The sequence below is a fragment of the Arachis hypogaea genome, chromosome 8 (assembly GCF_003086295.3).
Source record: "Arachis hypogaea cultivar Tifrunner chromosome 8, arahy.Tifrunner.gnm2.J5K5, whole genome shotgun sequence".
Lineage (NCBI taxonomy): Eukaryota > Viridiplantae > Streptophyta > Magnoliopsida > Fabales > Fabaceae > Arachis > Arachis hypogaea.
In genome coordinates, this window is record NC_092043.1 from 4,599,464 (window position 1) to 4,616,090 (window position 16,627).

The following is a 16,627-nucleotide window of genomic DNA, read 5'->3' on the forward strand; positions in this document are numbered from 1 at the left end:
GAAGAAAGAGTTTTTGTTCTTCATCATAAGGATTTGAATGTGTTGGGAAACAATTCTAATCTAACCTAAATTCTCTTAACATCTTGAAAAAGTTGGTTTTTGGAATTCAGCTTGAAAACTCTTTCTCATGGTTCTTTAAGTTTTAAAATTGGAATTGATAAGTGACATCGAATCTACTAGGATTAGTTCTTAAGAATTATGTGGCTTTAAATCAGTGCATGTTCTTCACCTCTTGTCATAATCAATTGCTCAAGGAATTGACAATTTATTAAGAAAAGAGAAATTGAATTACCAGAGAACTGGGATTTGGTCACCTGTGATTTGCTTTAAATACATCTTGCATGATTAAAGTGGAGAATGAAAAGTACTATTCTTGAAGTTTTAACATCTCTGAAATCTTAACTCTTTTAATCATATCACTTTTTAAACCATTTACGACTTGCTTTTGTTTAATTTACCGTTTTTATGCAAAATTGTCTTTGAAACCTTAGTTTTTGATTATCTAATTAGAATAATTAATTGATTGTTGTTTGCTTGGTCAGTTAATCCTCGTGGGAACGATAACCCACTTCCGTGGTATTACTTGATACGATGTGATTTGTAAAAATCCGCATCAAATTTTTGGCGCTGTTGTCGGGGATTAATAGAGATTAACAATAAACTAGTTAATTGATTGATTACCTAGATTAGAACTTTTCTTTCTTTTTGTTATTTACCTCATTGGGGATTTTCCTCACTTTGATATAGGAAATTCTACTTTTTCTTGCTATTTTTATGTTTATGCAGGACAACCAAGAGAAGGAGCCTCTCCAGTTTGATCCTGAAATTGAACTAACCCTCTGGAAATTGAGAAAGTAAGCTAGAAACAAGAGGGTTGTAGAAGAAATTGAAGAAGAACTAGAGAGCAACATGATAGACAATAATAAGAACAATCATAATGCTGATTCAAGAAGGACTTTAGGATCTTTCACAAAATCCGCTGTTGGAAATTATGGAAGCAGTATAGTAGCATCCGCTGTAGAGGCAAACAACTTTGAATTGAATTCTCAACTCAACACTTTGGTGCAACAAAATTGCCAACTCAATGGGAGCTCTCAAGAAAATCCTAATTTGTTCATCTCTAACTTCTTGTAGATTTGTGACACAGTCAAATCTAATGGTGTCTCTGCTGAGACTTATCCATTGAAGTTTCTCCTATTCGCTTTAAGGGACCGAGCCAAACAATGGCTCGAGACTCAACCGAAGGAGAGTATAACATTATGGGATAATTTAATCAATAAGTTCTTAACCAAGTTGTTCCCATCACAGAGGTTAGCAAAGCTGAGACATGACATGCAGACTTTTATGCAGAAAGATGGAGAATTCTTCTATGAAACTTGGGAGAGGTACAAAGGTATGTTGAGAAAATGTCTCCCAGATATGTTTGCTGACTGGTTGCAATTTCGGATTTTCTATGATGGGATCACTACTACTTCAAAATATTCATTGGATTCCTCAGCTGGAGGATATCTTTGCACATGAAGACAACTAAAGAAGCTTTGGAATTAATTGAGATAGTGGCCAATAATGAATATTTGTATTCCTCTGAAAGAGCCATGAAGAAAGGAGTGATGGAACTAGACACATTGGACACTATTCTGGCACAAAACAAGGCTATATCTCAGCAAATCAATGCAATCACTAAGCAACTTGGACACATGCAAGCCTCTGCAGTGGGAACACAGGGTATCACCTATGATATAGGAGGAGAAGTTCATCAAAGTGAAGTTTCAGAGCCTTTTAATCATGGTCAACCCCCTATTGAGCAAGTTAATTACATGGGAAATCCCTCTAGGCCACATAATGACCCATTCTCTAAAACCTATAATTTGGGATGGAAGAACCACCCTAACTTTGGCTTGAAAAATAAAAAATAAAGAACCAATAACTTCAATACTTTCAACAACCCTCACTATTCATAAAAACCTCTTACACAACCATCACAAAACCAACAAAGACCATCCCTCTTAAAATTGCCTTGGAGAAACTCATTGAATATACCTCCACATTGATCCAACAAACTTCTAGTTTTATGAAAGAAACTAGGATAAATTTCAAAAATCAAGAAGCCTCCATTAGAAATTTAAAGGTTTAATGCGTGAGCATCTTATCTATATTTTCTATTTATTTTAGATACAAATTAAGTGAGTTTTAATCTTATTTTAGTGTTTGAAATCTCTTTGGATTCTACTTTGAGTTTCTTTCGTGTTTTAGTTACTTCAGATGAAGTTTGGAAGAGTTTGTGTGCAAGAAGAGAAGAAGAATTCAAATATGCCAAGCTGACGCTAAACGCGGACCTGGGCGTTTAGCACCAACAACTCAGCAATGCTAAGGAGCTTTCTACCTACTAGGGTGCTCGTTTAGCACCAGCAAGCCAGAGATGAATGGAAGCTTTCTGCCCACAAGGGCGTTGATGAGCGGATAATTTATACGCTTTTTGGCATTGTTTTTAGATAGTTTTTAGTAAGTTTAAGCTACTTTTAGGGATGTTTTCATTAGTTTTTATGTTAAATTCACATTTCTGGACTTTACTATGAGTTTGTGTATTTTTCTGTGATTTCAGGTAAATTCTGGCTGAAATTGAGGGACTTGAGCAAAACTCTGAAGAAGGCTGACAAAAGGACTGCTGATGCTGTTGGAATCTGACCTCCCTGCACTCGAAATAGATTTTCTGGAGCTACAGAACTCCAATTGGCGCGCTCTCAACGGCGTTGGAAAGTAGACATCCAGGGCTTTCCAGAAATATATAATAGTTCATACTTTATTCGGAGATTGACGACGTAACTTGGTGTTGAACGCCAAGTACATGCTGTTGTCTGGAGTTAAACGCCAGAAAAACGTCATGATCCGGAGTTGAACGCCCAAAACACGTCATAACTCGGAGTTCAACTCCAAGAGAAGCCTCAGCTCGTGGATTGATCAAGCTCAGCCCAAACATACACCAAGTGGGCTCCGGAAGTGGATTTATGCATCAATTACCCACTCATGTAAACCCTAGGAGCTAGTTTATTATAAATAGAACATTTAACTATTGTTTTAGAAGTCTTTGATCATTCGGTCTTGTGACCACATGGGGGCTGGCCATTCGGCCATGCCTGAACCTTTTGCTTATGTATTTTCAACGGTGGAGTTTCTGCACACCATAGACTAAGGGTGTGGAGCTCTGCTGTACCTCAAGTATTAATGCAATTCTATTTCCTTTCATTCAAATCTCTCTTATTCTTATTCCAAGATATTCATTCGTACCCAAGAACATGATGAATGTGATGATAAGTAACCCTCATTATCATTCTCACTTATGAACGCACGTGATTGACAACCACTTCCGTTCTACATGCAACAGAGCTTGAATGTGTATCTCTTAGATTCCCCAACAGAATCTTCGTGGTATAAGCTAGATAGATGGCGGCATTCATGAGGATCCGGAAAGTCTCACCTTGTCTGTGGTATTCCGAGTAGGATCCTGGGAATCCGGAAAGTCTCACCTTGTCTGTGGTATTCCGAGTAGGATTCCGGTAATGAATGACTGTGACGTGCTTCAGACTCGCAAGTGCTGGGCGTTAATGACAGACGCAAAAGAATCAAGGGATTCTATTCCAGTAGGAGCAGGAACCAACCAGTGATTAGCCGTGCTGTGACAGAGTGCGTGAGCGTAGTTTTCACTGCGAGGATGGGATGTATCCATCAACCATGGGTGATGCCTCCAGACGATTAGCCATGCGAGTGACAGCCGCAGAGGATCATTTTCCCGAGAGGATTGAAAGTAGCCACCGCTGATGGTGAACCCCTATACACAGCTTGCCATGGAAAGGAGTAAGAAGGATTGAGTTGAAACAGTAGGAAAGTAGGCGTCCTTGAGCCATACAGTATCTCCATTCGCTTATCTGAAATTTCTACTATTGATTTACATAAGTATTTCTATCCTTTTTATTTTCTTTTTATTATTAATTTTCGAAACCATAAACAAATTTAATCTGCCTAACTGAGATTTACAAGGTAACCATAGCTTGCTTCATACCAACAATCTCTGTGGGATCGACCCTTACTCGCGTAAGGTTTATTACTTGGACGACCCAGTACACTTGCTGGTTAGTTGAACGGAGTTGTGTCCACTCGTGCCAATTTCTAAATTCCATAATTTTACAAGGAGTGCAACTTAAAGAATAAGGATCACAATTTCGTCCACCAAGTTTTTGGCGCCGTTGCCGGGGATTGTTCGAGTATGGACAACTGACGGTTCATCTTGTTGCTCAGATTAGGTAATTTTTTTTTCAAAAACTTTTTCAAAAATTTTTCTTTTCTTTTTCGTTTTTCCAAAAATGTTTTTCGAAAAAATTAATAAAAATACAAAAAAATCATAAAATCATAAAAACCAAAAATATTTTGTGTTTCTTGTTTGAGTCTTGAGTCAATTTTTAAGTTTGGTGTCAATTACATGTTTTTAAAATTTTTCTGGCATTTTTTTTCGAAAATCTCATGCATTCATAGTGTTCTTCATGATCTTCAAGTTGTTCTTGACAAGTCTTCTTGTTTGATCTTGATGATTTCTTGTTTTGTGTCTTTTCTTGTTTTTCATGTGCATCTTTGCATTCATATTTTTCATGCATTAAAGATTTCTAAGTTTGGTGTCTTGCATGTTTTCTTTGCATCAAAAATTTTTCAAAAATGTGTTCTTGATGTTCATCATGATCTTCAAAGTGTTCTTGGTGTTCATCTTGACATTCATAGCATTCTTGCATGCATTCATTGTTTTGATCTAAAAATTTCATGCATCAAGTATTTTTGTTGTTTTTCTCTCTCATAATTAAAAATTCAAAAAATAAAAAAATATCTTTTCCTTATTTTCCTCCAAATTTTCGAAATTTTGGGTTGACTTGGTCAAAAATTTTCAAAATTAGTTGTTTCTTACAAGTCAAGTCAAAATTTCAATTTTAAAAATCTTATCTTTTCAAAATCTTTTTCAAAAATCATATCTTTTTCATTTTTTTTATTTTATTTTCGAAAATTTTAAAAATCATTTTTCAAAATATTTTTCTTATCTTTTATACCATATTTTCGAAAATATGCTAACAATTAATGTGATTGGTTCAAAAATTTGAAGTTTGTTACTTTCTTGTTAAGAAAGGTTCAATCTTTAAGTTCTAGAATCTTATCTTTCAGTTTCTTGTTAGTTAAGTTTTTTTTTTAAATTAAATCTTTTTCAAAATATCTTTTTCAAATATATCTTTTTATCTTTTATCTTATCTTTTTCAAAAATTTTATCTTTTTCAAAATTTGATTTCAAAATATCTTATCTAACTTCTTATCTTCTTATCTTTTTCAAATTTGATTTCAAATCTTTTTCAATCAACTAACTAACTTTTTGTTTGTTTCTCATCTTTTTCAAAACCACCTAACTACTTTTCCCTCTCTAATTTTCGAAAATATCTCATCTCTTTTTCAAAAATTCTTTTTGTTTTAAATTTTAATTTTAATTATATTTTGTCTTTGATTTTCGAAAATTACTAACCTCTTTTTTTCAAAATTATTTTCGAAATTTCCCTTCTCTTCTCTTATTCTATTTAATTATTTAATTACTAACACTTCTCTTCACCTCTCTTCATCTAAAATTCCGAATTCTTCTTCATTCTTCTACCCCCTTCTTCTTCTACTAACATAAAGGAATCTCTATACTGTGACATAGAGGATTCCTCTTTCTTTTCTTGTTTTCTTCTCTTTCATATGAGCAGGAACAGGGAAAAAGGCACTCTTGTTGAAATTGATCCAGAACCTGAAAGGACTCTGAAGAGAAAATTAAGAGAAGCTAAATTAAATTATTCTAAAGGTAACCTTTCAGAAATTTTCGAACAAGAGAAGGAGATGGCAGCCGAAAATAATAATAATAATGCAAGGAGAATGCTTGGTGACTTCACAAAGCCAACGTCCAAGTTTGATGGAAGAAGCATCTCCATTCCTGCCATTGGAGCCAACAACTTTGAGCTTAAGCCTCAACTAGTTGCATTAATGCAACAAAACTGCAAGTTTTATGGACTTCCATCTGAAGATCCTTATCAGTTTTTAACTGAGTTCTTGCAGATCTGTGAGACTGTAAAGACGAATGGAGTCGATCCTGAAGTCTACAGACTCATGCTTTTCCCTTTTGCTGTAAGAGACAGAGCTAGAATATGGTTGGATTCACAACCTAAGGATAGCCTGGACTCCTGGGATAAGCTGGTCACAGCCTTCTTGGATAAATTCTTTCCTCCTCAAAAGCTGAGCAAGCTGAGAGTGGATGTTCAAACCTTCAAACAAAAAGATGGTGAATCCCTCTATGAAGCTTGGGAGAGATACAAGCAGCTGACCAAAAGATGTCCATCTGACATGTTTTCAGAATGGACCCTATTAGATATATTCTATTATGGTCTATCTGAATTTTCGAAAATGTCATTGGACTATTCTGCAGGTGGATCTATTCACCTGAAGAAAACGCCTGAAGAGGCTCAAGAACTCATTGACATGGTTGCAAACAACCAATTCATGTATACCTCTGAGAGGAATTCCGTGAATAATGGGATACCTCAGAAGAAAGGAGTTCTTGAAATTGATGCTCTGAATGCTATATTGGCTCAGAACAAAGTGTTGACTCAACAGGTCAACATGATCTCTCAAAATCTGAATGGATTGCAACATGCATCCAACAGTACTAGAGAGGTAGCTTCTGAAGAAGCTTATGATCCTGAGAACCCTGCCATGGCAGAGGTTAATTACATGGGTGAACCTTATGGAAACACCTATAACCCATCATGGAGAAATCATCCAAATTTCTCCTGGAAGGATCAACAAAAGCCTCAACAAGGCTTTAACAATGGTGGACGCAATAGGTTGAGCAATAGTAAGCCATATCCATCATCTTCTCAGCAACAGACAGAGAATTCAGAACAAAACACTTCTAATTTAGCCAATATTGTCTCTGATCTGTCAAAGGCCACTTTCAGTTTCATGAATGAAACAAGATCCTCCATTAGAAATTTGGAGGCACAAGTGGGCCAGCTGAGTAAGAAAGTCATTGAAACTCCTCCCAGTATTCTCCCAAGCAATACAGAAGAGAATCCAAAAGGAGAGTGCAAGGCCATTGATTTAGTCAAAGTGGCCGAATGCACTAGGGAGGAGGAGGACGAAAATCCTAGTGAGGAAGACCTCCTGGGACGTCCTTCAAGCAAGAAGGAGTTTCCTATTAAGGATCCAGAGGAATCTGAGGCTCATATAGAGACCATAGAGATTCCATTAAATCTCCTTCTGCCATTCATGACCTCTGAAGACTATTCTTCCTCTGAAGAGGATGAAGATGTGATTGGAGAGCAAGTTGCTCAATACTTAGGAGCTATCATGAAGCTGAATGCCAAGTTGTTTGGTAATGAGACTTGGGAAAGTGAACCTCCCTTGCTCATTAGTGAACTAGATACTTGGATTCAGAAAACTCTACCTCAAAAGAAACAAGATCCTGGCAAGTTCTTAATACCTTGCACCATAGGCACCATGAGCTTTGAAAAGGCTCTATGTGATCTAGGGTCAGGGATAAACCTTATGCCACTCTCTGTAATGGAGAAGCTGGGAATCATTGAGGTACAACCTGCCTTGTTCTCATTACAATTGGCAGATAAGTCATTAAGACAAGCTTATGGAATAGTAGAGGACGTGCTAGTAAAGGTTGAAGGCCTTTACACCCCTGCTGATTTCATAATCTTAGACACTAGGAAGGAAGAGGATGATTGCATCATCCTTGGAAGACCTTTCCTAGCCACAGCAGAAGCTGTGATAGATGTCAACAGAGGTGAGTTAGTCCTTCAATTGAATGGGGACTACCTTGTGTTTAAGGCACATGGCCATTCCTCTGTGACAAAAGAGAGTAAACAGGAAGAACTTCTCTCAGTTCAGAGTCAAGAAGAGCCCACACAGTCAAACTCTAAGTTTGGTGTTGTGAGGCCACAACCAAACTCTAAGTTTGGTGTTAAGACCCCATATCCAAACTCTAAGTTTGGTGTTGGGACTACACACTAAAATTGACCTGATCACCTTGTGGCTCCATGAGAGCCACTGTCAAGCTATTGACATTAAAGAAGCGCTTGTTGGGAGGCAACCCAATTTTATTTATCTAATTTTTATTATATTGTTATTTTGTGTTTTATTAGGTACATGATCATGAGGAGTCACGAAAAAAATAAAAAAAAATTAAAAACAGAGTCAAAAACAGAAGAAAAAAATTTTTCACCCTGGAGGACGCACAGGCTGGCGTTCAACGCCAGTAAGATGCATCTGGCCGGTGTTCAACGCCAGAACAGAGCACCATTCTGGCGCTGAACGCCAGAAACAAGCAACATCCTGGCGCTGAACGCCAGGAATGTGCCCAGAGAGGAAAAACTGGCGCTGAACGCCAGTAACAAGCATGAAACTGGCGTTCAACGCCAGAAACATGCTTTACATGGGCGTTGAACGCCCAGAACGTGCACCAATGGGCGTTTAAACGCCAGAATGGTGTGCCAAGGCAATTTACATGCCTATTTGGTGCAGGGATGGAATTCCTTGACACCTCAGGACCTGTGGACCCCACAGGATCATCTCAGGATCTGTGGACCTCACAGGATCCCCACCTACCTCGCCCTCTCTCTTTCCATTCATGGTCATCCCTTCTATTTTTCATTCACCACCTACATCTATCCACTCTTCCCCATACACCCAATCCCACCCATATAGCCGAATCCATCTCCCCTCACTCACCTCCATTTTCTTCTTCTTCTTCTTCCTCTCTTCTTTCTTCTCTTGCTCGAGGGCGAGCAGTATTTTAAGTTTGGTGTGGTAAAAGCATAGCTTTTTTGCTTTTCCATTACCATTAATGGCACCTAAGGCCAGAGAAACCTCAAAGGGAAGACAAAAGCTTCCACCTCTGAGTCTTGGGAAATGGAAAGACTATAAGCCGTCATAGCTCAGTGGTAGAACATGTGGCTGCAAATCAAGAGATCCCTAAGATACCTCAGGGGATAAGTTATCCTCCACACAAATATTGGAAGCAACTAAGGGTAGAAACACCAAAATTACTAGGAATCATTCAACAGAAGCAAGGAAGAGACATAGAGGAGCTCAAAAAGCACCATTGGACCTTCAAGAAGGCGCCACCCTCACTCAGGTGGATTCATTCCTTGTTCTTTATTTCTTTCTGTTTTCGGTTTTTAATATTGTGTTTATCTATGTTTTGTGTCTCTACTTCATGATCATTAGTATGTAACCATGCCTTAAAGCTATGAATAAATCCATTAATCCTTCACCTCTCTTAAATGAAAAATGTTTTAATTCAAAAGAACAAGAAGTACATGAATTTCGAATTTATCCTTGAATTTAATTTAATTATATTGATGTGGTGACAATACTTTTTGTTTTCTGAATGAATGATTAAACAGTGCATATGTCTTTTGATATTGTTGTTTATGAGTGTTAAAATTGTTGGCTCTTGAAAGAATGATGAACAAAGAGAAATGTTATTGAGGATCTGAAAAAAATCATGAAATTGATTCTTGAAGCAAGAAAAAGCAGTGAAAAGCAAAAGCTTGTGCGAAAAAAAAAATGGCGAAAAAAAAAATTAGAAAGAAAAAGAAAAAGCAAGCAGAAAAAGCCAATAGCCCTTAAAACCAAAAGGCAAGGGTAAAAAGGGTCCAAGGCTTTGAGCATCAATGGATAGGAGGGCCCAAGGAAATTAAATCCAGGCCTAAGCGGCTAAATCAAGCTGTCCCTAACCATGTGCTTGTGTCATGAAGGTCCAAGTGAAAAGCTTGAGACTGAGTGGTTAAAGTCGTGATCCAAGGCAAAAAGAGTGTGCTTAAGAGCTCTGGACACCACTAACTGGGGACTCTAGCAAAGCTGAGTCACAATCTGAAAAGGTTCACCCAGTTATGTGTCTGTGGCATTTATGTATCCGGTGGTAATACTGGAAAACAAAGTGCTTAGGGCCACGGCCAAGACTCATAAGTAGCTGTGTTCAAGAATCAACATGCTTAACTAGGAAAGTCAATAACACTATCCAAAATTCTGAGTTCCCAGAGACGCCAATCATTCTAAACTTCAAAGGAAAAAGTGAGATGCCAAAACTGTTCAGAAGCAAAAAGCTACAAGTCCCGCTCATCTAATTATAATTAATATTCATTGATATTCTGGAATTTATAGTATATTCTCTTCTTTTATCCTATTTGATTTTCAGTTGCTTGGGGACAAGCAACAATTTAAGTTTGGTGTTGTGATGAGCGGATAATTTATACGCTTTTTGGCATTGTTTTTAGATAGTTTTAGTAAGTTTAAGCTACTTTTAGGGATGTTTTCATTAGTTTTTATGTTAAATTCACATTTCTGGACTTTACTATGAGTTTGTGTGTTTTTCTGTGATTTCAGGTAAATTCTGGCTGAAATTGAGGGACTTGAGCAAAACTCTGAAGAAGGCTGACAAAAGGACTGCTGATGCTGTTGGAATCTGACCTCCCTGCACTCGAAATAGATTTTCTAGAGCTACAGAACTCCAATTGGCGCGCTCTCAACGGCGTTGGAAAGTAGACATCCAGGGCTTTCCAGCAATATATAATAGTTCATACTTTATTCGGAGATTGACGACGTAACTTGGCGTTGAACGCCAAGTACATGCTGCTGTCTGGAGCTAAACGCCAGAAAAACGTCATGATCCAGAGTTGAACGCCCAAAACACGTCATAACTCGGAGTTCAACTCCAAGAGAAGCCTCAGCTCGTGGATTGATCAAGCTCAGCCCAAACATACACCAAGTGGGCCCCGGAAGTGGATTTATGCATCAATTACCCACTCATGTAAACCCTAGGAGCTAGTTTATTATAAATAGAACATTTAACTATTGTTTTAGAAGTCTTTGATCATTCGGTCTTGTGACCACATGGGGGCTGGCCATTCGGCCATGCCTGAACCTTTTGCTTATGTATTTTCAACGGTGGAGTTTCTGCACACCATAGACTAAGGGTGTGGAGCTCTGCTGTACCTCAAGTATTAATGCAATTCTATTTCCTTTCATTCAAATCTCTCTTATTCTTATTCCAAGATATTCATTCGTACCCAAGAACATGATGAATGTGATGATAAGTAACCCTCATTATCATTCTCACTTATGAACGCACGTGATTGACAACCACTTCCGTTCTACATGCAACAGAGCTTGAATGTGTATCTCTTAGATTCCCCAACAGAATCTTCGTGGTATAAGCTAGATAGATGGCGGCATTCATGAGGATCCGGAAAGTCTCACCTTGTCTGTGGTATTCCGAGTAGGATCCTGGGAATCCGGAAAGTCTCACCTTGTCTGTGGTATTCCGAGTAGGATTCCGGTAATGAATGACTGTGACGTGCTTCAGACTCGCAAGTGCTGGGCGTTAATGACAGACGCAAAAGAATCAAGGGATTCTATTCCAGTAGGAGCGGGAACCAACCAGTGATTAGCCGTGCTGTGACAGAGTGCGTGAGCGTAGTTTTCACTGCGAGGATGGGATGTATCCATCAACCATGGGTGATGCCTCCAGACGATTAGCCATGCGAGTGACAGCCGCAGAGGATCATTTTCCCGAGAGGATTGAAAGTAGCCACCGCTGATGGTGAACCCCTATACACAGCTTGCCATGGAAAGGAGTAAGAAGGATTGAGTTGAAACAGTAGGAAAGTAGGCGTCCTTGAGCCATACAGTATCTCCATTCGCTTATCTGAAATTTCTACTATTGATTTACATAAGTATTTCTATCCTTTTTATTTTCTTTTTATTATTAATTTTCGAAACCATAAACAAATTTAATCTGCCTAACTGAGATTTACAAGGTAACCATAGCTTGCGTCATACCAATAATCTCTGTGGGATCGACCCTTACTCGCGTAAGGTTTATTACTTGGACGACCCAGTACACTTGCTGGTTAGTTGAACGGAGTTGTGTCCACTCGTGCCAATTTCTAAATTCCATAATTTTACAAGGAGTGCAACTTAAAGAATAAGGATCACAATTTCGTCCACCAGGCGTTAAATGTTGTAACTGGCGTTTAGCGCCAAGCAATCCGGATCACATTCTCACTAATGAAGCATATGTAGTTGGATTTAGATTTTAATTACTCTATTTTATTTTATTTTAGTTATTTTTAATTACAAACAAAATCTTTTAGGTTTAGAATTTATTATTTTATTTTAGTTTTAAATCAAATTAGGTTAGATATAAAAGGAAAATGATTCAGCCTTTGGGGGATCTTCTCACTTCTGCACTTTCACATTTTCTGAACTTTAGTTTTCTCTTTGAGTCATGAGCCGCTAAACCTCCTTAGTAAAAATTAGGAGCTCTGTTTATTTTTATGGATTATGACTATTATTGTTCTATTTTAATTAATATATTGATTCAGTTTCAAGGATTACTTTCATTTTTCATCTTATGAATCTAGGTAGATCGAAAGAATAACCCTTATTCTATATGCATTCTTGTGATTCTTGGAAGAGTTCTCTCACTTGAACACTAGCTTGAAAGTAAATTCCTCCTAAATTGCTAATTACTTGGACTTAACGGGATACGTGACATATAATCCTCTTATATCTGGATAATTAGGGTTTTTGTGGCCTATAAACTAGAATTAAACCTATCTCTCTAATTGAAATTAAGTGACCAATACATTGGCGGTTAACTAGGTTAGAGGAGGCTAAATCACTAAGACATTAGGGTTTAGTCACTGATAGTTTGCCATGAAATGAATCTTGCATGATTAAAATAGTTGGTAAGAAAACTTAATCCAGACAAATAAATACTTCGAAACCTTAACTGTTTTCTCACATATATTTCACACAAATTTCACCGTTTGCGTTCTCTACTTTTTGAATCACCGTTTAATGCTTTTGAACCCCAAACATCACTTTCTGCTTGCTTGACTAAGTGAGTCATTCAAAAATTGTTGCTCAGTCCATCAATCCTCGTGGAATTGACCCTCACTCACCTGAGGTATTACTTGGCACGACCTGGTGCACTTGTTGGTTTTGTTGTGGACATTCTAATTCCGCCACCAAGTTTTTTGTGCCGTTTCCAGGGATTGACTGTGATTGACAACTAGCCGTTGTCTGATTGCTTAGATTAGGCGTTTTTAAGCTTTAGTTTTATTGGTCTTTGTTCTTTAAATTTTTGAAATCTTAGCTTTATTTTAGTTAAAAAATTTTTGTTTCTCTCAATTTCTGAAATTAAGTTTGGTGTCCCCTTTAGTGATTTTTTTTACTTTTTGTCTAATTAATTTTTTTCAGTTATTTTTTAATTTAGTGTTTATTTTCTTAGTAATTTTTGAAATCTTAGTATATTTAATTAGTTTTTTTATTTTAATTCTTTTACACAGGATACCTCATTGAAAATTCTCTGCCTTTTGATGTAGAGAGTCCCACTTTTCTTTATTTTTTGTCTGTTTCCAAGTAGGAATAGGGACAAGGAACTCCTTCTAGACTTTGATCCTGAGATTGAAAGGACTACAAGAAGACGTTAGCAGCATGCCAGAGCTCACAGAGTTGCTAAAAATCTTAGGAGTAACTCTCAAAAAGAAGTTGAAGAGTTCACTATAGAGCTCAACAACAATGCGGTTAATGCAAATGTTGTTAATCAGAATGCAAATGGGCACCCTAGGGGAACCCTTGGCTTTTATACTGCTCCTAGCCCAGATTTATATAGGAATAACATTGTTGTACTTCCTATTGCTACAAACAACTTTAAGCTGAAGCCTCAGTTGATCTCTCTAGTACAGCAAAACTACTGATTTCATGGACTCTCGCAGGAAGACCCCAACTTGTTTATTTCTAATTTCCTGCAGATCTAAGATACTGTGAAGACTAATGAAGTGAATCCTGATATCTACAAGCTACTTCCCTTCCAATTTATTGTGACAGATAAAGCAAAGTAGTGGCTTGATACTCAGTCCAAGGAGAGCTTGGACACTTGGGATAAGTGGTCAACAGGTTTCTAACGAAGTTTCTTCCTCCCCAGAAGCTAATTAAGCTGAGAACAGATGTTTAGATCTTCAGGCAGAGAGAGGGAGAGTCTCTCTATGAAGCCTGGAAAAGGTATAAGCTGATATTCTCCTGATATGTTCTCTGACTGGATACAATTGTAGATATCTTTGACGGAGTTTCTGAGACCACCAGGATATCCATGGATAATTCTGTAGGAGGGTCACTCCATGTGAAAAAGACCCCTGTTGAGGCCATGGAGCTGATTGAAATGGTTGCTAACAACCAGTATTTGTACTCTTCTAAGAGTGCCTCTGTGAAGAAGGGAGTCATGAAGTTGGATGCATTGGATGCTATTCTTGCCCAAAACAAGGATATGTCTCAGGAAATTAATGCTATTACACAACACTTGAGTGGAAAGCAAGTCTCAACTGTAACAACCCCAGTTTTTGAGTATGCGAGATCTTTTCTGAAAGTACGGATTTCTCCGGAAGGTCAGTAAGGGGAGAACCTCTGCTATATCATCAAGCATCTTAATCCTCATTGTCATGATGTTATCTTTAACTCAGGACCTTAGTTGAGACAAGCCTGACAATGCAATCATGAAGAACCTAGTTTTTGAACTGTATCGGTTAGGAGTTTCGATTCTGGTTTCGGTAAATAGTTTCAGTTTGTCGAACCGGACTCGATTCATGAGAGAAGAGAGATAATAGTATAATATTATGATTATATTAGTATTAGAAGCTTCTTGAATGTTATTATAAGGTTACCTGGTCAGTTTTAGTTAAAAACAGGAAATCGATTTAACTAGGTTCACAGTTTACTGGTGCAGCTTAGCACCAGCACTCTCTGATGACTTTAGCAATGCTAAATCCTCATCATACATGTTCTATTCTCATAATAACTATGTTACTAGTGTCATTTATGCTAGTAGCTCAGAAAAGAATTTTTAGAGATGTTTTTACAAGTGTTCTGATACATCTAGTTTTAGTAGCTATACACCTGAGATATTTTAATATTATTTTAACCCACCTCCAAGCCAACCAATCATAACTCACCCTACACTCCCAAGACCCCCAATGCTGGTTCATTTGCTCTTTGTGGCCGAAATTTCCAAGAGAGAAAAAGAGAGAAAAGCTCTTAGTTCCAAATCTTCAAAGCTTGATTTCTGCTGAACTAAAACTCAAATCAAAATTCCAACCCGACCAAAATGATCCTCTATTATGTAACTTATCAAGGCTAGAATCAAGGTGAGTTGGCTGCACCATCTCCCTTTTGCTTCGGTTTCAAGGAAACATGCTTAAACATGTGTTTTCTTAATGTTCTTCCTTTGGAATCATGCGTAACTTGACTTGAGAGCCAAGAAACATTAATTTCCAGCAAGTATAAGGTGAGAAATCCCTTCCTAACATGCTGAGTGAGATTCGGTCAGTTGAGGGTTTGTGGATTTAAAGTTGTTCTTGATGTGATTTAGGAGGAAAAAGTGCTTAAGGACCACCTAAGGACGTAACCGAATTTGAAGTAGCAAAACTAGGTAGGGTTTGACGAATTTAATCTTGATTGATTGTTTTTGAGTTGTGTAATTATGATATGGTTTTGATGTGCTTGAAATTGATGATTTATATGAGTGATTCTTGTTGAAAATTTGATAAAAATTTGATGAAATTTGATGAAATTCAAGCTATGAATTTGTGTTCTTGAGTGCAGCTGAAACCGAAACTCTCGGCCCTAAATTAGGGTTCAATTTATGTTAAAATCATGTGGAAAAGACGGGGTTTTAGTGGTTGAAAATTTATTATGAATTATGGTAAAAATTGGTTGCTGAAAAGATTGAAAAACGGGCGAAAACAAAGAAAGAATCTGAAGAATTTACGAAGAACACGAAGAATTTACGAAGAACACGAAGAACACTTTGAGTGTGATGAAGAACATTGAAGATCAGGCTTTAGATCTTTAAAAGGGCAAGGAAGTAAAATTTTTGGTGTTTGGGGGGTTATTTGATAATTTCTGAAAGTTAGGGTGGTTAAAGTAGAAATATTAAAAGTTACGGGTGGTAAAAAGTGAATTTTAAAGGATAAAGATAAAGAGGGTTAATTTTCGAAAATTTAATGATAAAATAATAAATAATAATAAAATATTAAATAATAATTTTTAATTAAAAATAATATTTTAATAAAAATAATAAAATAATACAGAAAAGGTAGTTTTCTGTAAAAGCTTTAAAAAGACAATTTTAAGCACAGAATCTCATAATTACCTTCATAATACACCTAGGGAGTGGTAATAAAATATTAGTGATGCAAAGACAAAAGAAAGATAAAAAGTTAAAGAAGAGATAAAGGTCAAAGAAAAAGTCTGTAAAATTTTAATAACAGAAAAACAGACAGTGATTAGTGAACGAACTAGGGCAACATAGTTAGTCCTTGAGTTGCGGATAGGGTTAGAAATTATATGAAAAGTTAAACTGTTTCAGTATAGACTTAATGAACATATACTTGGTGTAACGACCCAATTTTCAGTATGTCTAGATCATACCGAAAATTGAGCGCTACCAACTTGTCTTCCTAATTATTATCTATTATTTATTATATGAGCCTGAATCGTT

General features: G+C 37.0%; 2 non-coding genes across 2 annotated transcripts; both read right to left on the minus strand.

Annotated features, from left to right (window-relative positions):
- Positions 1-1,317: 1,317 nt before the first annotated feature.
- LOC112708634 (small nucleolar RNA R71) lies at positions 1,318-1,425 on the minus strand. Its single transcript, XR_003156479.1, has one exon. It is a non-coding gene; the product is annotated as a small nucleolar RNA R71 (small nucleolar RNA).
- Positions 1,426-6,297: 4,872 nt separating this feature from the next.
- Positions 6,298-6,401, minus strand: LOC112708544 (small nucleolar RNA R71). The gene has a single exon (XR_003156398.1). It is a non-coding gene; the product is annotated as a small nucleolar RNA R71 (small nucleolar RNA).
- Between the last annotated feature and the right edge of the window lie 10,226 nt (positions 6,402-16,627).